Consider the following 22233-nt stretch of genomic DNA (forward strand, 5'->3'; position numbering starts at 1 on the left):
TCAAGTTTGTAAATTAATTTTACACATTGGATGGATAAAACCTACGGATCTTTTTCCAAAAGTCACAGGATGTGAACAGAAAGCCAAAGGAATGGCCAGCACGGGGGTCGAACCCGCAACCTTGGCGTTATTAGCACCACGCTCTAACCGATTGAGCTAACCGGCCACTTTTCCCCCATATCTACTCTCTTTTAATGAACTTGCTCTAATTTTGAGCCAGCTACTGACCTCTCAAAGCTTGACCTGTCCACAGTGAAAGGTAAAATACGTTCAAAGTTGACTAATTCTTAGAGAGCCCATCAAAAGCATAGGAACCAATATTAAATGAGAATTGACATGCTTTTTTTATATTATCAGCAATATGTTGCCACCAACCACTCTAACTTGTCACGTGATGAGCCAGTAAATTACGCCATTGCTTGGATTAGTTTTTGCCTGCATTACAATTAGTGATAGACTTAGCTGTCAATATTTACAGTTATATCGAATTCCAGTTGCCCAAAACTTCTTAAAAAACGCTTAGAAACTGAAATCTCTGGCCATACAATTGATTATATTTCTATTTTGCTTCAATTCGTTACTCTGTCATACTTTAAGGTTAACGACGATGTAACATGGCCACTCTCTTACTCTAACCAAGTTATTTCAAGTTTGTAAATTAATTTTACACATTGGATGGATAAAACCTACAGATCTTTTTCCAAAAGTCACTGGATGTGAACAGAAAGCCAAAGGAATGGCCAGCATGGGGGTTGAACCAGCAACCTTGGCGTTACTAGCACCACGCTCTAACCGATTGAGCTAACCGGCCACTTTTGCCCCATTTCTACTCTCTTTTAATGAACTTGCTCTAATTTTGAGCCAGCTACTTACCTCTCAAAGCTTGATCTGTCCACAGTGAAAGGTAAAATACGTTGAAAGTTGACTAATTCTTAGAGAGCCCATCAAAAGCATAGGAACAAATCTTAAATGAGAATTGACAAGCTTTTTTTATATTATCAGCAATATGTTGCCACCAACCACTCTAACTTGTCACGTGATGAGCCAGTAAATTACGCCGTTGCTTGGATTAGTTTTTGCCTGCATTACAATTAGTGATAGACTTAGCTGTCAATATTTACAGTTATATCGAATTCCAGTTGCCCAAAACTTCTTAAAAAACGCTTAGAAACTGAAATCTCTGGCCATACAATAGATTATATTTCTATTTTGCTTCAATTCATTACTCTGTCATACTTTAAGGTTAACGACGATGTAACATGGCCACTCTCTTACTCTAACCAAGATATTTCAAGTTTGTAAATTAATTTTACACATTGGATGGATAAAACCTACGGATCTTTTTCCAAAAGTCACTGGATGTGAACAGAAAGCCAAAGGAATGGCCAGCACGGGGGTCGAACCCGCAACCTTGGCGTTATTAGCACCACACTCTAACCGATTGAGCTAACCGGCCACTTTTGCTCCATATCTACTCTCTTTTAATGAACATGCTCTAATTTTGAGCCAGCTACTGACCTCTCAAAGCTTGATCTGTCCACAGTGAAAGGTAAAATACGTTGAAAGTTGACTAATTCTTAGAGAGCCCATCAAAAGCATAGGAACCAATCTTAAATGAGAATTGACAAGCTTTTTTTATATTATGAGCAATATGTTGCCACCAACCACTCTAACTTGTCACGTGATGAGCCAGTAAATTACGCCATTGCTTGGATTAGTTTTTGCCTGCATTACAATTAGTGATAGACTTAGCTGTCAATATTTACAGTTATATCGAATTCCAGTTGCCCAAAACTTCTTAAAAAATGCTTAGAAACTGAAATCTCTGGCCATACAATTGATTATATTTCTATTTTGCTTCAATTCGTTACTCTGTCATACTTTAAGGTTAACGACGATGTAACATGGCCTCTCTCTTACTCTAACCAAGATATTTCAAGTTTGTAAATTAATTTTACACATTGGATGGATAAAACCTACGGATCTTTTTCCAAAAGTCACTGGATGTGAACAGAAAGCCAAAGGAATGGCCAGCACGGGGGTCGAACCCGCAACCTTGGCGTTATTAGCACCACACTCTAACCGATTGAGCTAACCGGCCACTTTTGCTCCATATCTACTCTCTTTTAATGAACATGCTCTAATTTTGAGCCAGCTACTGACCTCTCAAAGCTTGATCTGTCCACAGTGAAAGGTAAAATACGTTGAAAGTTGACTAATTCTTAGAGAGCCCATCAAAAGCATAGGAACCAATCTTAAATGAGAATTGACAAGCTTTTTTTATATTATGAGCAATATGTTGCCACCAACCACTCTAACTTGTCACGTGATGAGCCAGTAAATTACGCCATTGCTTGGATTAGTTTTTGCCTGCATTACAATTAGTGATAGACTTAGCTGTCAATATTTACAGTTATATCGAATTCCAGTTGCCCAAAACTTCTTAAAAAACGCTTAGAAACTGAAATCTCTGGCCATACAATAGATTATATTTCTATTTTGCTTCAATTCGTTACTCTGTCATACTTTAAGGTTAACGACGATGTAACATGGCCACTCTCTTACTCTAACCAAGATATTTCAAGTTTGTAAATTAATTTTACACATTGGATGGATAAAACCTACGGATCTTTTTCCAAAAGTCACTGGATGTGAACAGAAAGCCAAAGGAATGGCCAGCACGGGGGTCGAACCCGCAACCTTGGCGTTATTAGCACCACACTCTAACCGATTGAGCTAACCGGCCACTTTTGCTCCATATCTACTCTCTTTTAATGAACATGCTCTAATTTTGAGCCAGCTACTGACCTCTCAAAGCTTGATCTGTCCACAGTGAAAGGTAAAATACGTTGAAAGTTGACTAATTCTTAGAGAGCCCATCAAAAGCATAGGAACCAATCTTAAATGAGAATTGACAAGCTTTTTTTATATTATGAGCAATATGTTGCCACCAACCACTCTAACTTGTCACGTGATGAGCCAGTAAATTACGCCATTGCTTGGATTAGTTTTTGCCTGCATTACAATTAGTGATAGACTTAGCTGTCAATATTTACAGTTATATCGAATTCCAGTTGCCCAAAACTTCTTAAAAAACGCTTAGAAACTGAAATCTCTGGCCATACAATAGATTATATTTCTATTTTGCTTCAATTCGTTACTCTGTCATACTTTAAGGTTAACGACGATGTAACATGGCCACTCTCTTACTCTAACCAAGTTATTTCAAGTTTGTAAATTAATTTTACACATTGGATGGATAAAACCTACGAATCTTTTTCCAAAAGTCACTGGATGTGAACAGAGAGCCAAAGGAATGGCCAGCACGGGGGTCAACCCGCAACCTTGGCGTTATTAGCACCACGCTCTAACCGATTGAGCTAACTGGCCACTTTTGCTCCATATCTACTCTCTTTTAATGAACTTGCTCTAATTTTGAGCCAGATACTGACCTCTCAAAGCTTGATCTGTCCACAGTGAAAGGTAAAATACGTTGAAAGTTGACAAATTCTTAGAGAGCCCATTAAAAGCATAGGAACCAATCTTAAATGAGAATTGACAAGCTTTTTTTATATTATGAGCAATATGTTGCCACCAACCACTCTAACTTGTCACGTGATGAGCCAGTAAATTACGCCATTGCTTGGATTAGTGTTTGCCTGCATTACAATTAGTGATATACTTAGCTGTCAATATTTACAGTTATATCGAATTCCAGTTGCCCAAAACTTCTTAAAAAACACTTAGAAACTGAAATCTCTGGCCATAAATTAGATTATTTTTCTATTTTGCTTCAAGTCGCTTGGATTAGTTTTGCCTGCATTACAATTAGTGATAGACTTAGCTGTCAATATTTACAGTTATATCGAATTCCAGTTGCCCAAAACTTCTTAAAAAACGCTTAGAAACTGAAATCTCTGGCCATACAATAAATTATATTTCTATTTTGCTTCAATTCGTTACTCTGTCATACTTTAAGGTTAACGACGATGTAACATGGCCACTCTCTTACTCTAACCAAGTTATTTCAAGTTTGTAAATTAATTTTACACTTTGGATGGATAAAACCTACGGATCTTTTTCCAAAAGTCACTGGATGTGAATAGAAAGCCAAAGGAATGGCCAGCACGGGGGTCGAACCCGCAACCTCTCTTTTAATGATCTTGCTCTAATTTTGAGCCAGCTACTGACCTCTTGATCTGTCCACAGTGAAAGGTAAAATATTTTGAAAGTTGACTAATTCTTAGAGAGCCCATCAAAAGCATAGGAACCAATCTTAAATGAGAATTGACAAGCTTTTTTTATATTATGAGCAATATGTTGCCACCAACCACTCTAACTTGTCACGTGATGAGCAAGTAAATTACGCCATTGCTTGGATTAGTTTTTGCCTGCATTACAATTAGTGATAGACTTAGCTGTCAATATTTACAGTTATATCGAATTCCAGTTGCCCAAAACTTCTTAAAAAACGCTTAGAAATTGAAATCTCTGGCCATACAATAGATTATATTTCTATTTTGCTTCAATTCGTTACTCTGTCATACTTTAAGGTTAACGACGATGTAACATGGCCACTCTCTTACTCTAACCAAGTTATTTCAAGTTTGTAAATTAATTTTACACATTGGATGGATAAAACCTACGGATCTTTTTCCAAAAGTCAATGGATGTGAATAGAAAGCCAAAGGAATGGCCAGCACGGGGGTCGAACCCGCAACCTTGGCGTTATTAGCACCACGCTCTAACCGATTGAGCTAACCGGCCACTTTTGCCCCATATCTACTCTCTTTTAATGATCTTGCTCTAATTTTGAGCCAGCTACTGACCTCTCAAAGCTTGATCTGTCCACAGTGAAAGGTAAAATACGTTGAAAGTTGACTAATTCTTAGAGAGCCCATCAAAAGCATAGGAACCAATCTTAAATGAGAATTGACAAGCTTTTTTTATATTATGAGCAATATGTTGCCACCAACCACTCTAACTTGTCACGTGATGAGCCAGTATATTACGCCATTGCTTGGATTAGTTTTTGCCTGCATTACAATTAGTGATAGACTTAGCTGTCAATATTTACAGTTATATCAAAATCCAGTTGCCCAAAACTTCTTAAAAAACGCTTAGAAACTGAAATCTCTGGCCATACAATAGATTATATTTCTATTTTGCTTCAAGTTGCTTGGATTAGTTTTGCCTGCATTACAATTAGTGATAGACTTAGCTGTCAATATTTTCAGTTATATCGAATTCCAGTTGCCCAAAACTTCTTAAAAAACACTTAAAACTGAAATCTCTGGCCATAAAATAGATTATTTTTCTATTTTGCTTCAAGTCGCTTGGATTAGTTTTGCCTGCATTACAATTAGTGATAGACTTAGCTGTCAATATTTACAGTTATATCGAATTCCAGTTGCCCAAAACGTCTTAAAAAACGCTTAGAAACTGAAATCTCTGGCCATACAATAGATTATATTTCTATTTTGCTTCAATTCGTTACTCTGTCATACTTTAAGGTTAACGACGATGTAACATGGCCACTCTCTTACTCTAACCAAGTTAATTCAAGTTTGTAAATTAATTTTACACATTGGATGGATAAAACCTACGGATCTTTTTCCAAAAGTCACTGGATGTGAACAGAAAGCCAAAGGAATGGCCAGCACGGGAGTCGAACCCGCAACCTTGGCGTTATTAGCAACACGCTCTAACCGATTGAGCTAACCGGTAGAGTTGAGCGCGGGTCGTGGTTCGTGGTTCTCCAGTTCGCGGCTCGAGTGATTTTTGGGCTGTTCGAGATCGAACTAGAACTCGAGCTTTTTGCTAAAAGCTCGATAGTTCTAGATACGTTCGAGAACGGTTCTAGCAGCAAAAAGCAGGGCTTTTTACAGCTACAGTGAGCAGGAGCCATCGCTGGCAGCCTGCCACAAGCTGGTAACCAAGATAAACATCGGGTATCCAAGCAAAGCGCTTTGGTTAGTAACCCGATGTTTATCTTAGTTACGTGCAGGAAGCCCACACTTTCCCGCTCAGCTCGCTCCACCCCCTCCTGCCCGCGGCATGTACACATACATACACATACACAAACACACACACACACACACATCCACCCCCCAACCCGCCCGCTCGCTCGCTCGGCTTACCTCCGGTGTTGAAGTCCTGCCATCCCGACCTCAGCGCTGTCACTGTCCTCCATGGCCGCTGCTTGTCACATCACCTATCGCTTCCGACCCGAGACTGACACTGGCGGTGACGTCACGGACCTCTCGCGATACTTGATGTGAAGGCGCCGGTCATTGACCTCAGTGACAGGGGCTGTCAGTGTGCTGGAGATCAGCGCAGGTAATGTACCTCACTGACAGCAGCACTTGTCACCCCCCTGCAGTGACCTGGGCTGACCCATTGATGTTAGCTCAGGTCACTGCACTGCTCTCCCAGCCAATGGGGAACATCCTGCTCTTCATTGACTGGGACAGTGTGCATCGTCATGGCAACCCCTTGGATTACACCAGACCTGGATTTGTTTTTCAATCTAATAAATTGGTTAAAGAGGGAATGTTTTGGGGAGTGTTTTTTCAAATAAAAATGTGTTTGTCGTCTATTTTTTTTTTATTACTGACTGGGTTGGTGATGTCGGGTATCTGATAGACGCCTGACCTCACCAACCCCAGGGCTTGATGCCAGGTGACATTACACATCTGGTATTAACCCCAAATATTACCCCGTTTGCCACCGCACCAGGGCGCGGGATGAGCTGGGGCGAAGCACCAGGATTGGCGCATCTAATGGATGCGCCACTTCTGGGGCGGCTGCGGCCTGCTATTTTTAGGCTGGGGAGATTCCAATAACCATGGACCTCCCTAGTCTGAGAATATCAGGCCCCAGCTGTCTGCTTTACCTTGGCTGGTGATCCAATTTTGGGGGACCCCTACGTGTTTTTTTTTTAAATTATTTATTTAATTTAAAATAACAGCGTGGGGTGCCCTCAGTTTTGGATTACCAGCCAAGGTGAGGTTGCCAGCTGTGGTCTGCAGGCTGCAGCCGTCTGCTTTACCCTAGCTGGCTACAAAACTAGGGGGAACCCTATGTCATTTTTTTTTCATTTTTTTGGCTAAATACAAAGCTAAGCACCCCTTAGTGCCACATGAAAGGTACCAAAGGGTGTTCCACTTTTTCTCCATTTTTTTCTCCACTTTCTCTCCACTTTTTCTCCACTTTTTCTCCATTTTTTTCTCCACTTATTCTCCACTTTTTCTCCTCTTATTCTCCACTTTTTCTCCACTTTTTCTCCACTTTTTCTCCTCTTATTCTCCACTTTTTCTCCACTTTTTCTCCACTTTTTCTCCATTTTTTTCTCCACTTTCTCCACTTTTTCTCCACTTTTTTCTCCACTTTTTCTCCTCTTATGCTCCACTTTTTCTCCTCTTAATCTCCACTTTTTCTCCACTTTTTCTCCACTTTTTCTCCACTTTTTTCTCCACTTTTTCTCCTCTTATGCTCCACTTTTTCTCCACTTTTTCTCCACTTTTTCTCCACTTTTTCTCCTCTTAATCTCCACTTTTTCTCCTCTTATGCTCCACTTTTTCTCCACTTTTTCACCACTTTTTCTCCACTTTTTTCTCCACTTTTTCTCCTCTTATGCTCCACTTTTTCTCCACTTTTTCTCCACTTTTTCTCCACTTTTTCTCCACGTTTTCTCCACGTTTTCTCCACGTTTTCTCCACTTTTTTCTCCACTTTTTCTCCTCTTATGCTCCACTTTTTCTCCACTTTTTCTCCACTTTTTCTCCTCTTAATCTCCACTTTTTCTCCACTTTTTCTCCACTTTTTCTCCACTTTTTCTCCACTTTTTTCTCCACTTTTTCTCCACTTTTTCTCCTCTTATGCTCCACTTTTTCTCCACTTTTTCTCCACTTTTTCTCCACTTTTTCTCCTCTTATGCTCCACTTTTTCTCCACTTTTTCTCCACTTTTTCTCCTCTTATGCTCCACTTTTTCTCCACTTTTTCTCCACTTTTTTCTCCACTTTTTCTCCTCTTATGCTCCACTTTTTCTCCACTTTTTCTCCACTTTTTCTCCTCTTATGCTCCACTTTTTCTCCTCTTTTTCTCCACTTTTTCTCCATTTTTTTCTCCACTTATTCTCCACTTTTTCTCCTCTTATTCTCCACTTTTTCTCCACTTTTTCTCCACTTTTTCTCCTCTTATTCTCCACTTTTTCTCCACTTTTTCTCCACTTTTTCTCCATTTTTTTCTCCACTTTCTCCACTTTTTCTCCACTTTTTTCTCCACTTTTTCTCCTCTTATGCTCCACTTTTTCTCCTCTTAATCTCCACTTTTTCTCCACTTTTTCTCCACTTTTTCTCCACTTTTTTCTCCCTTTTTTCTCCTCTTATGCTCCACTTTTTCTCCACTTTTTCTCCACTTTTTCTCCACTTTTTCTCCTCTTAATCTCCACTTTTTCTCCTCTTATGCTCCACTTTTTCTCCACTTTTTCTCCACTTTTTCTCCACGTTTTCTCCACTTTTTTCTCCACTTTTTTTCCTCTTATGCTCCACTTTTTCTCCACTTTTTCTCCACGTTTTCTCCACGTTTTCTCCACGTTTTCTCCACTTTTTTCTCCACTTTTTCTCCTCTTATGCTCCACTTTTTCTCCACTTTTTCTCCTCTTAATCTCCACTTTTTCTCCACTTTTTCTCCACTTTTTCTCCACTTTTTCTCCACTTTTTCTCCACTTTTTTCTCCACTTTTTCTCCACTTTTTCTCCTCTTATGCTCCACTTTTTCTCCACTTTTTCTCCACTTTTTCTCCACGTTTTCTCCACGTTTTCTCCACTTTTTTCACCACTTTTTCTCCTCTTATGCTCCACTTTTTCTCCACTTTTTCTCCACTTTTTCTCCTCTTAATCTCCACTTTTTCTCCACTTTTTCTCCACTTTTTCTCCACTTTTTCTCCACTTTTTTCTCCACTTTTTCTCCACTTTTTCTCCTCTTATGCTCCACTTTTTCTCCACTTTTTCTCCACTTTTTCTCCTCTTATGCTCCACTTTTTCTCCACTTTTTCTCCACTTTTTCTCCTCTTATGCTCCACTTTTTCTCCACTTTTTCTCCACTTTTTTCTCCACTTTTTCTCCTCTTATGCTCCACTTTTTCTCCACTTTTTCTCCACTTTTTTCTCCACTTTTTCTCCACTTTTTCTCCACTTTTTTCTCCACTTTTTCTCCACTTTTTCTCCTCTTATGCTCCACTTTTTCTCCACTTTTTCTCCACTTTTTCTCCTCTTATGCTCCACTTTTTCTCCACTTTTTCTCCACGTTTTCTCCACGTTTTCTCCACGTTTTCTCCACTTTTTTCTCCACTTTTTCTCCTCTTATGCTCCACTTTTTCTCCACTTTTTCTCCTCTTAATCTCCACTTTTTCTCCACTTTTTCTCCACTTTTTCTCCACTTTTTCTCCACTTTTTCTCCACTTTTTTCTCCACTTTTTCTCCACTTTTTCTCCTCTTATGCTCCACTTTTTCTCCACTTTTTCTCCACTTTTTCTCCACGTTTTCTCCACGTTTTCTCCACTTTTTTCACCACTTTTTCTCCTCTTATGCTCCACTTTTTCTCCACTTTTTCTCCACTTTTTCTCCTCTTAATCTCCACTTTTTCTCCACTTTTTCTCCACTTTTTCTCCACTTTTTCTCCACTTTTTTCTCCACTTTTTCTCCACTTTTTCTCCTCTTATGCTCCACTTTTTCTCCACTTTTTCTCCACTTTTTCTCCTCTTATGCTCCACTTTTTCTCCACTTTTTCTCCACTTTTTCTCCTCTTATGCTCCACTTTTTCTCCACTTTTTCTCCACTTTTTTCTCCACTTTTTCTCCTCTTATGCTCCACTTTTTCTCCACTTTTTCTCCACTTTTTTCTCCACTTTTTCTCCACTTTTTCTCCACTTTTTTCTCCACTTTTTCTCCACTTTTTCTCCTCTTATGCTCCACTTTTTCTCCACTTTTTCTCCACTTTTTCTCCTCTTATGCTCCACTTTTTCTCCACTTTTTCTCCACTTTTTCTCCTCTTATGCTCCACTTTTTCTCCACTTTTTCTCCACTTTTTTCTCCACTTTTTCTCCTCTTATGCTCCACTTTTTCTCCACTTTTTCTCCACTTTTTCTCCACTTTTTCTCCACTTTTTTCTCCACTTTTTCTCCACTTTTCTCCTCTTATGCTCCACTTTTTCTCCACTTTTTCTCCACTTTTTCTCCTCTTATGCTCCACTTTTTCTCCACTTTTTCTCCACTTTTTCTCCTCTTATGCTCCACTTTTTCTCCACTTTTTCTCCACTTTTTTCTCCACTTTTTCTCCTCTTATGCTCCACTTTTTCTCCACTTTTTCTCCACTTTTTTCTCCACTTTTTCTCCTCTTATGCTCCACTTTTTCTCCACTTTTTCTCCACTTTTTCTCCACTTATGCTCCACTTTTTCTCCACTTTTTCTTTACTTTTTTCTCCACTTTTTCTCCTCTTAATCTCCACTTTTTCTCCACTTTTTCTCCACTTTTTCTCCACTTTTTCTCCACTTTTTCTCCACTTTTTTCTCCACTTTTTCTCCACTTTTTCTCCTCTTATGTTCCACTTATTCTCCACTTTTTATCCACTTTTTCTCTACTTTTTCTATGGTCGGTCTACCCATTAGCTCTGCCATGCATAGTGTAGCTCTACACCTACTGCACATGTTACTTTATGATTGACATCTCTTTCGTACCAGAGCTGTCTAAGTCTACTCTGACCCCATATTTGTCATTACTATATTGTCCTTGTACTGTATTATGACATTTGTATCATGTGTTTCATTTCTTGCTGTGTTCCATTTTTTATTGCTGCATCCCAATTGTACCTCTACATTGTTCGAGTTTATGTTATTGTTCTCTCACTCTTATGTGATACTGATTATTGTCATTTTTCATGATTACATGCAGATAAGTCCAATCTGACGAAGGCTCAGGCCGAAACGTCATTTGTAACTTGTTTTGGACAAAAACATATATGCTTATGAAAAAAAAATTTCTTAATACGGACCAATAAAGAGTGATTTTGCATTACTATCCGTTGTGACTTACTGACTTAGTCTGGGAGATATAGAGTGCCGAGGTTACTCACTAATTTTATCTATTATTACCTCTGAGCACCTATATACCAGTGAGCAGAGCTTCCTCTACAGTAGTTCTCCTGATTAGGCATGCCCTTACCTCATGAGCAGGGCATTGCAGCTTTGGTAGCAACCATTACGACATGGACTCTGCTGCTGTGGACCCGGGGAAAGTGAGTGCAGATTCATTGCACCCACACTCCTCACATGAAGGGTCCGCACTCCTAGAAAATGGGGGATACGTTCCCTGAGTGTCTCCCCCCCATATTCTAGACGGTCCAGAGTCGTCGTGGGACCCCTTTATTTTTTTTCTTACAATAAATTGGTGAAAGAGGAAATGTTTTGGGGACTGTTTTTTCAAATAAATTTCTTTTGTCGATTTTTTGTTTTTGTTAGTACTGACAGTTTATGATGTTGGGTATCTAATAGACGCCATGACATCACAAACTGCTGGGCTTGATCTCAGGTGACTTTACAGCTAGTATCAACCCGATTTATTACCCCGTTTGCCACTGCACCAGGGCACGGGATGAGCTGGGGTGAAGCGCCAGGATTGGCGCATCTAGTGGATGCGCCACGTCTGGGGTGCCTGCGGCCTGCTATTTTTAGGCTGTGAAGGCCCAATAACTATGGACCTTCCCACCCTGAGAATACCAGACCACAGCTGTCCGCTTTACCTTGGCTGGTGATCCAATTTGGGGGGTCCCCTACTTTTATTGTGTAATTATTAATATTTATAAAATAATTATAAAAAAGAGCCTGAGGGGACCTCCACATTGGATCCCCAACCACGGTAAAGCTGCCAGCTATGGTTTTCAGGCTACAGCCGTCTGCTTTACCCTAGCTGGCTATCAAAAATGGGGGGACCCAACGTAATTTTTTTTTTTTAACTATTTTTTAAATAGAAAAAATTAATGGGCTTCCCTGTATTTTGATTGCCAACCAAGGTAACGGCAGGCAGATGGGGGTGGCAACCCATAGCTGTCTGCTTTATCTGCGCTGAGAATCAAAAATACCGCGGAGCGCTACGTCATTTTTTTAAAGATTTATTTTTACAGCACTGTGATGTCCAGCAATCAAAATACAGGGAAGCCCATTTTATTTTTAGTTATTTAAATAAATAATTAAAAAAAATATATGTTAGCTCCCACTGCATTTTTTGTATTGCTAGCTAAGGGTAATCCAAGCAGCTACTGGCTGCTAACCCCCACTGCTTGGTGTTACCTTCACTGGCAATGGAAAATCCAGGGAAGCATTTTTTTTTTTTTTTGCCAAAAAGCTACAAAAAAAGGACGTGAGCTTCGCCATATTTTTGTATGCTAGCCAGGTATAGCAGGCAGGTGCTGGAAGAGTTGGATACAGCGCCAGAAGATGGCGCTTCTATGAAAACGCCATTTTCTGAGGTGGCTGCAGACTGCAATTCGCAGCAGTGGGGCCCAGAAAGCTCAGGCCAACCGGTGGTGCGGATTCCAATCCCAGCTGCCTAGTTGTACCTGGCTGGACACAAAAATGGGGCAAAGCCTACGTCATTTGTTTTCTAATTATTTCATGAAATTCATGAAATAATAAAAAAAGGGCTTCCCTTTATTTTTGGTTCCCAGCCGGGTACAAATAGGCAACTGGGGGTTGGGGGCAGCCGTACCTGCCTGCTGTACCTGGCTAGCATACAAAAATATGGCGAAGCCACATAATTTTTTCAGGGGGCAAAAAACGTCTGCATACAGTCCTGGATGGAGTATGCTGAGCCTTGTAGTTCTGCAGCTGCTGTCTGTCTGTATGGAGAAGAGCAGACAGCAGCTGCAGAACTACAAGGCTCAGCATACTCCATCCAGGACTGTATGCAGAAGTTTTTTGCCCACCAAAAAAATGACGTGGGCTTCGCCATATTTTTGTATGCTAGCCAGGTACAGCTGGCAGCCACGGGCTGCCTCCAACCCCCAGTTGCCTATTTGTACCCGGCTGGGAACCAAAAATATAGGGAAGCCCATTTTTTTTAATTATTTCACTTATTTCATGAAATAATTAAAAAACAAATGACGTGGGCTTCGCCCTATTTTTGTGTCCAGCCGGGTACAACTAGGCAGCTGGGGATTGGAATCCGCAGCACAGGTTAGCCCGAGGTTTGTGGGCGCCTCTGCTGCGGATTTCAGTCCGCAGCCGTCCCAGAAAATGGCGCTCTCATAGAAGCGCCATCATCTGGCGCTGTATCCAACTCTTCCAACAGCCCTGGAGCCGGGTGGCTTGTTGGGTAATCATGAGTTAATACTGGCTTTGTTTTACCAGCCAGTATTAAGCCAGAGATTCTTAATGTCAGGCACGTTTGACCCGGCCATTAAGATTCTCCAATAAAGGGTTAAAAAAAGACACCACACAGAGAAAAAATACTTTAATAGAAATAAATACACAGACACATTAGAGACTCCATCTTTATTACCCCTGTCAGCCCTCCACGATCCTGCTCTTCTGTCTTCTTTCTTTCTAGTGTAGTAGTAGTGACGATTGTAGTGAGGGGCATCACTTGGGGCTGGGGAACCTCCATCCTAACTACAATGCTCACTACAATCGGGAAGCAGCGTGCAGCCTTCACTCTGTGAGTGATCAGTGCTGGCTGCTAGCGGTAACGCTGACAGACGCGTTACCATAGCAACGGTGCTCCCGGAGCCGCGGTTAGCGGTGACGTCACCGCTAACTGCGTTGCTATGGCAACGGTGATCTCCGTTAATGACCGGCTGTGTCAGCCGGTCCCTAACGGAACGGGGAGTCGACCGTGTGCTAGAGCATGTCGCCGGTACACGGCGATACACATATGTGCACCGTGTACCGGAGAGATGCACTCGCAGGTCCTACATGACGTGTCATAGTCATGTGACCAGTCTGTAGCCAATGAGATAATAGCCACGTGACTGGTCACATGGCTATTTTGACGTCACGATAGGTCCTGCTTCTCTGCTGGCAGTGCAGGTCACCGGGAGGATTCAGCGATCATCGGATGGAATAGCGGCAGGAGACAGAGTGCAGAAGGGATCGCGAGGACCGGTAAGTGTTATGGCAATGTTTATTAACTGTTTGTGTACATTTATAATGCATTTTTATGTGTTTGTGATTGCCTCCCATTATAGCCTATACGTTCGAGTTCGGTTCGTCGAACGTTCGACGAACCGAACTCGAACGGGACCCCCGTTCGGCGAACCGGCCTCGAGCCGAACCGGGACCGGTTCGCTCATCTCTACTAACCGGCCACTTTTGCCCCATATCTACGCTCTTTTAATGAACTTGCTCTAATTTTGAGCCAGCTACTGACCTCTCAAAGCTTGATCTGTCCACAGTGAAAGGTAAAATACGTTGAAAGTTGACTAATTCTTAGAGAGCCCATCAAAAGCATAGGAACCAATCTTAAATGAGAATTGACAAGCTTTTTTTATATTATGAGCAATATGTTGCCACCAACCACTCTAACTTGTCACGTGATGAGCCAGTAAATTACGCCATTGCTTGGATTAGTTTTTGCCTGCATTACAATTAGTGATAGACTTAGCTGTCAATATTTACAGTTATATCGAATTCCAGTTGCCCAAAACTTCTTAAAAAACGCTTAGAAACTGAAATCTCTGGCCATACAATAGATTATATTTCTATTTTGCTTCAATTCGTTACTCTGTCATACTTTAAGGTTAACGACGATGTAACATGGCCACTCTCTTACTCTAACCAAGTTATTTCAAGTTTATAAATTAATTTTACACATTGGATGGATAAAACCTACGGATCTTTTTCCAAAAGTCAATGGATGTGAATAGAAAGCCAAAGGAATGGCCAGCACGGGGGTCGAACCCGCAACCTTGGCGTTATTAGCACCACGCTCTAACCGATTGAGCTAACCGGCCACTTTTGCCCCATATCTACTCTCTTTTAATGATCTTGCTCCAATTTTGAGCCAGCTACTGACCTCTCAAAGCTTGATCTGTCCACAGTGAAAGGTAAAATACGTTGAAAGTTGACTAATTCTTAGAGAGCCCATCAAAAGCATAGGAACCAATCTTAAATGAGAATTGACAAGCTTTTTTTATATTATGAGCAATAGGTTGCCACTAGAGTTGAGCGCGGTTCGTGGTTCGTGGTTCTCCAGTTCGCGGCTCGAGTGATTTTGGGGCATGTTCTAGATCGAACTAGAACTCGAGCTTTTTGCAAAAGCTCGGTAGTTCTAGAAACGTTCGAGAACGGTTCTAGCAGCCAAAAAACAGCTAAATCATAGCTTGGTTTCTGCTGTAATAGTGTAAGTCACTCTGTGAATCAAACTATTATCACATTTCAGTGTATAGTGTGCGTGAACAGCGCCTTCAGATCACTGCTGTTTCTATAATGGCGATCGCCATTTTTTTTTTTTTTTTTTCTTGTCTTCCTTCCCTAAGTGCGCGCGTCTTGTGGGGCGGGCCAGCATGTCAGCCAATCCCAGACACACACACAGCTAAGTGGACTTTGAGCCAGAGAAGCAACGGCATGTGTGATAGGATCTGCATGTCACATGTCCCTGCATTATAAAACCGGACATTTTCTTCACGGACGCCATTATCTGCCTTCTGCGTCTTTGGTGTCAGACATCACTGTCGCAGCTCCGTCTTCCTGAGTCCTATAGCCGATACAGCTGTATGCGCTGCATACACAGCGTTAGACAGCTTAGGGAGAGCACTTTATAGCAGTCCTTTTAAGGGCTCCAACCGGCAGGGTCAGAGAGCCATAGGTGACAGGTCCTGCAAACAGCAACAGCGTCTGTGTAGCCCAGGTCAGGGATTTCCTACCTGCATTTCACCATTAGGAGGGAATAGAAAGGCAGGCTTCCATTCCTCTACCCAGAGCACCACAATCCTGCCACTGTACCCTCTTGTCCTCTGCACACTCCAACTGATAACTAAGCCATTATACTAGCAAACACTCAGTGTACCTAGTGGCATCCTATACGTGGCTATTGGACTTTGCTATAGTCCCACTAGTGCAAAGACATTTGCAGAGCGCGTCTGCCTGCATTGCACACTACAACTCATTCTAACCAAGCCATTATACTAGCAAACACTCAGTGTACCTAGTGGCATCCTATACGTGGCTATTGGACTTTGCTATAGTCCCACTAGTGCAAAGACATTTGCAGAGCGCGTCTGCCTGCATTGCACACTCCAACTCATTAAAACCAAGCCATTATACTAGCAAACACTCAGTGTACCTAGTGGCATCCTATACGTGGCTATTGGACTTTGCTATAGTCCCACTAGTGCAAAGACATTTGCATAGCGCGTCTGCCGGCATTGCACACTCAAACTCATTTTAACTAAGCCATTATACTAGCAAACACTCAGTGTACCTAGTGGCATCCTATACGTGGCTATTGGACTTTGCTATAGTCCCACTAGTGCAAAGACATTAGCAGAGCACATCTGCCTGCATTGCACACTACAACTCATTCTAACCAAGCCATTATACTAGCAAACACTCAGTGTACCTAGTGGCATCCTATACGTGGCTATTGGACTTTGCTATAGTCCCACTAGTGCAAAGACATTTGCATAGCGCGTCTGCCTGCATTGCACACTCAAACTCATTTTAACTAAGCCATTATACTAGCAAACACTCAGTGTACCTAGTGGCATCCTATACGTGGCTATTGGACTTTGCTATAGTCCCACTAGTGCAAAGACATTAGCAGAGCACATCTGCCTGCATTGCACACTACAACTCATTCTAACCAAGCCATTATACTAGCAAACACTCAGTGTACCTAGTGGCATCCTATACGTGGCTATTGGACTTTGCTATAGTCCCACTAGTGCAAAGACATTTGCAGAGCGCGTCTGCCTGCATTGCACACTCCAACTCATTAAAACCAAGCCATTATACTAGCAAACACTCAGTGTACCTAGTGGCATCCTATACGTGGCTATTGGACTTTGCTATAGTCCCACTAGTGCAAAGACATTTGCATAGCGCGTCTGCCTGCATTGCACACTCAAACTCATTTTAACTAAGCCATTATACTAGCAAACACTCAGTGTACCTAGTGGCATCCTATACGTGGCTATTGGACTTTGCTATAGTCCCACTAGTGCAAAGATATTAGCAGAGCACATCTGCCTGCATTGCACACTCCAACTTTTTTAAACTAAGCAATTTTACTAGCAAACACTCAGTGTACCTAGTGGCATCCTAAACGTGGCTATTGGACTTTGCTATAGTCCCACTAGTGCAAAGACATTTGCAGAGCACGTCTGCCTGCATTGCACACTACAACTCATTGTTACTAAGCCATTATACTAGCAAACACTCAGTGTACCTAGTTGTATCCTAAACGTGGCTATTGTACTTTTGTCTATTCACAGTATTGGAACGATATTTGCAGCACGTCTGCCTGCATTGCACACTCTAACTTTTTTAAACTCAGCCATTTATAGTAGCAAACACTCAGTGTACCTAGTTGTATCCTAAACGTGGCTATTGTACTTTTGTCAATTCACAGTATTGGAACGTTATTTGCAGCACGTCTGCCTGCATTGCACACTCAAACTTTTTTAAACTCAGCCATTATACTAGCAAACACTCACTGTACCTAGTTGTATCCTAAACGTGGCTATTGTACTTTTGTCAATTCACAGTATTGGAACGTTATTTGCAGCACGTCTGCCTGCATTGCACACTCAAACTTTTTTAAACTCAGCCATTTATAGTAGCAAACACTCAGTGTACCTAGTTGTATCCTAAACGTGGCTATTGTACTTTTGTCTATTCACAGTATTGGAACGTTATTTGCAGCACGTCTGCCTGCATTGCACACTCTAACTTTTTTAAACTCAGCCATTATACTAGCAAACACTCAGTGTACCTAGTTGTATCCTAAACGTGGCTATTTTACTTTTGTCTATTCACAGTATTGGAACGATATTTGCAGCACGTCTGCCTGCATTGCACACTCTAACTTTTTTAAACTCAGCCATTATACTAGCAAACACTCACTGTACCTAGTTGTATCCTAAACGTGGCTATTGTACTTTTGTCAATTCACAGTATTGGAACGTTATTTGCAGCACGTCTGCCTGCATTGCACACTCAAACTTTTTTAAACTCAGCCATTATACTAGCAAACACTCACTGTACCTAGTTGTATCCTAAACGTGGCTATTGTACTTTTGTCAATTCACAGTATTGGAACGTTATTTGCAGCACGTCTGCCTGCATTGCACACTCAAACTTTTTTAAACTCAGCCATTATACTAGCAAACACTCACTGTACCTAGTTGTATCCTAAACGTGGCTATTGTACTTTTGTCAATTCACAGTATTGTAACGTTATTTGCAGCACGTCTGCCTGCATTGCACACTCAAACTTTTTTAAACTCAGCCATTTATAGTAGCAAACACTCAGTGTACCTAGTTGTATCCTAAACGTGGCTATTGTACTTTTGTCTATTCACAGTATTGGAACGTTATTTGCAGCACGTCTGCCTGCATTGCACACTCTAACTTTTTTAAACTCAGCCATTATACTAGCAAACACTCAGTGTACCTAGTTGTATCCTAAACGTGGCTATTTTACTTTTGTCTATTCACAGTATTGGAACGATATTTGCAGCACGTCTGCCTGCATTGCACACTCTAACTTTTTTAAACTCAGCCATTATACTAGCAAACACTCACTGTACCTAGTTGTATCCTAAACGTGGCTATTGTACTTTTGTCAATTCACAGTATTGGAACGTTATTTGCAGCACGTCTGCCTGCATTGCACACTCAAACTTTTTTAAACTCAGCCATTTATAGTAGCAAACACTCAGTGTACCTAGTTGTATCCTAAACGTGGCTATTGTACTTTTGTCAATTCACAGTATTGGAACGTTATTTGCAGCACGTCTGCCTGCATTGCACACTCAAACTTTTTTAAACTCAGCCATTTATAGTAGCAAACACTCAGTGTACCTAGTTGTATCCTAAACGTGGCTATTGTACTTTTGTCTATTCACACTACTGCAAATCTATGTGCAGCACCTCTGCATGACAACCTCGTGCTCTGTTTTTAATAAGCTATAATGATAGCACAAAATACTGCCATTTTGTGGCATCATAGAACTGGCTGTTGTATTCCATTAGTGCCCCACTGGTGACAAGCTATTTCTAGCACCTCTACATCACACCCTCATGCACATTTAGCTACGCTAATGTTATAGCAAACTCATGGAATTCATTGCTGCATTTCATAATTCGGAGGGATAGAAAGTCAGGCTTCCTTTAGCTTTTCCTTCTGTTCATAGACAGCATCTCCAAGACAAATTTCCCCTCCACGTCTAAGTGTGGAGAGGCAGCTAGTGCGCATGCGTGTGCCGATGTACCCCAGCTGCAGCATAATTACAGTGTTTCGCCTAGTGAGTATGCTCAGCCTGACTGTGCCATTCCTGACGCTAAGTCTTCATTTCGGGATACAGCGCATGCTCCCACACTAAGTGTGAAAAGCCTCTTTGCACAGGTGCTTGCATTCTGTGCCGGGTCTAAGTCCTGTTTTGTGCCTAGACACCATGCTAAAGCTGATAGTCTTTTTTCAGAGACTGTATTTCATGCTACTGAGCATGCTCAGGCACTTCCTGCATCAGAGACTAGGTCCGGTAATGAACTCTTTGGCCCTGGCCCTGATGTGGGGGTCCCATATAGACCACAGGGCATCAGGTGTCCTCCCAAATGGCTTGCAGAGGCCCACACCTATGACTTGTCACCGCATTATTGATGGTCAGACGATGACTGGTGAGGTGTTTGGGTCATGGCAGCCATGAGGTCATCATTGAAGTTGCGTTTCCAAATAGGACGCTAGTTATGCCACTCATGACGTGTCACTCTGCTTTTGTCTCCAGGAGGTGCATTGTGGTTCACCCTGGTTTGGGGCGGACCCAGGTTATAAAAGGGGCTGGAGCCAACAAGGAGGTGCGCAGTCTTCTATTATGCTCCGAAAGAGCACACCTCCATGTGTTGAACCCATTGCGGCTTTAGGCCAGAGGTAGGCAGGGATAGGGTGGTGGATGCAGGCCACCACCACAGTTGGTAACGCAGAACGGTTAAGACCAGCTCCTGTCCTAACAGTCCTGCTTGTGCAGCCCAGTGGCATTAACAGGCCTGCTGCTGCTGATGCGCCTGCTGTCCACAGGTGTGGCCCCTACGCACACGGTCAGCGTACTCAATGGCCCCTGTGTTGTTAACAGGGAGTTCCTGGGCTGGGTGGGCATGTGGACCCTGTGACGCTAACAGGGCTCACAGTCTCCAGATCCGAATGGCGTCTAACTCGGTTCAGGCTACTATTAGTTTCATAGCCACACAGCTCTGTATCCTCCACCAAACCTTCAAGTTGCCAACCTCTCCTTTTCCAACTGGGAGCACGGTGGACACTGACTGCTGAAGGTGATATATACCTTTCTCTTTCTTTTCTTATTAATTTTTGTTATATAGCGGTCACAGATTATATACCACTTTATCCAAATCTGCCAGTCCCACTGTAACAGATGTTGTTTCTTCAGCAAATGTTACAGTTGTTTAACCACCAAATCCACGGACCAAAATTTTTTTCCCCTTTCCAACACACCTGTTCCCCTTTCCAACAGCATCTGTCCTTTTTCAACTCATTTTGGGATATGACCAAAAGTGCAACTGTGCAGGGACACCGTACTCAACGCCATCTCAGCACAGCAGCCATCCCTCGGTCCCTCCGATGTGGACAAGTAAAAGACCATTTCCTCCTATCCATGACAAAGTGTTGAGATTCACTCTGTGCAGCACTGGTGTTTAGTGGAAAAGTAGATCTAAGATTGCGTACCACATTCTGCAGATACTCCTGTATACGTGCGTCTATTTCTATGGCAGGAATTAGTTCGCCAAATTTTGTCTTGTACCGGGGATCTAACAGTGTGGCAACCCAGTATTCAGGATTACTTCAAATTCATACAATCCGAGGGTCATGTAGGTAGTGCAGCAAGAAGGCGCTCATGTGTCTTGTGCATCCAGGAGGACCAAGTCCTTGGTGTGTTGGTGGCAGAGAGGTGAGAATCGTGCATCCTTCCTCTGCCCTCTACCCACAACCTCGCACAACCGAAATGTGAGCAAGCTCTCACTCATCTGCTGAGTCTTCCATGCCCATCGCCAGTTCGTCCTCCATTTCTTCATGGGCTCCTGCACTTTCATCAACACTTTTTGCTGATACTATGCGCCCTTGTTAATCCCTCTCCCTCACCATGACTGCCGCATAGGTGCCGCTGACCATCTGGACCTCGTAGATCTTGTTATCCCTTCCGCATATGACTCCTCCTGTACTTCCTCCCCTTCCTCTTGTCCCAACACCTGACTCCGAATAATAATTACAGTGTGCTCCATCATGTAGATGACCAGAATTGTCACGCTGAGAATGACATTGCCAGTGCTAAACATCTTCGTCGACATTTCAAAACTGTGTAGCAGGGTGCATAGGTCCTTGATCTGACACCACTCCAGCAGCGTGATCTGCACCACCTCTGGATCAACTTATCCCAGGCTATATGTCTTACCGTATTTCAGCAGGGCTCTGCGGTGCTGCCACACACGCTGCAACATGTGCAGATTCCAATTCCTGCGTGTCGGAACATCGCATTTCCGGCGTTTAACTGCCAGACCCTAAGACTTCCGGAGTGATGAAAGTTGTTGAGCTGCTGTGTGCGCACGATGGAAGTGAGCACATAGCGAGCGTGCCCGCTGCACAAGGCCATGTAGGCCGTGATGGTGTTTTAAAAATTGCTGGAGAATTCGGATCAACACGTGAGCCATAAAAGGCACGTGTGTCACATTGCCCTGAGGATGGCCCGCAGCCAGGTTTGCATCATTGCCGCACACGGCTGTTAAGTCACCAACGGAGTCCGCTCCGTCAATTTGTACTCCGGTCGCCAGGTGACAACGTGTTCCTTTCATGAATAGTGCTGATGATGGGAGAGTAGTCGATGCCAGCGGCGCAGGTGGACGCAGGTTATGCTCACCCACTGGGCTGCATTACCTTGACAGATGCAGAATCTCTGGCTGAATGTAGCTGGTGGGTATCTCACAGATGAAATACCATCATTCAGCTACAACCA

At 42.3% G+C, this 22233-nt stretch overlaps 6 non-coding genes across 6 annotated transcripts; all 6 read right to left on the reverse strand.

The window, feature by feature from the left end:
* Nucleotides 1-92: 92 nt before the first annotated feature.
* On the reverse strand, nucleotides 93-166 carry TRNAI-AAU (transfer RNA isoleucine (anticodon AAU)). The gene has a single exon. It is a non-coding gene; the product is annotated as a tRNA-Ile (tRNA).
* A 1216-nt stretch (nucleotides 167-1382) lies between these two features.
* On the reverse strand, nucleotides 1383-1456 carry TRNAI-AAU (transfer RNA isoleucine (anticodon AAU)). The gene has a single exon. It is a non-coding gene; the product is annotated as a tRNA-Ile (tRNA).
* Nucleotides 1457-2027: 571 nt separating this feature from the next.
* On the reverse strand, nucleotides 2028-2101 carry TRNAI-AAU (transfer RNA isoleucine (anticodon AAU)). Its single transcript has one exon. It is a non-coding gene; the product is annotated as a tRNA-Ile (tRNA).
* Nucleotides 2102-2672: 571 nt separating this feature from the next.
* Nucleotides 2673-2746, reverse strand: TRNAI-AAU (transfer RNA isoleucine (anticodon AAU)). The gene has a single exon. It is a non-coding gene; the product is annotated as a tRNA-Ile (tRNA).
* Nucleotides 2747-4693: 1947 nt separating this feature from the next.
* Nucleotides 4694-4767, reverse strand: TRNAI-AAU (transfer RNA isoleucine (anticodon AAU)). Its single transcript has one exon. It is a non-coding gene; the product is annotated as a tRNA-Ile (tRNA).
* A 10162-nt stretch (nucleotides 4768-14929) lies between these two features.
* Nucleotides 14930-15003, reverse strand: TRNAI-AAU (transfer RNA isoleucine (anticodon AAU)). The gene has a single exon. It is a non-coding gene; the product is annotated as a tRNA-Ile (tRNA).
* Between the last annotated feature and the right edge of the window lie 7230 nt (nucleotides 15004-22233).

This window comes from Anomaloglossus baeobatrachus, chromosome 4 (genome assembly GCF_048569485.1).
Source record: "Anomaloglossus baeobatrachus isolate aAnoBae1 chromosome 4, aAnoBae1.hap1, whole genome shotgun sequence".
NCBI lineage: Eukaryota > Metazoa > Chordata > Amphibia > Anura > Aromobatidae > Anomaloglossus > Anomaloglossus baeobatrachus.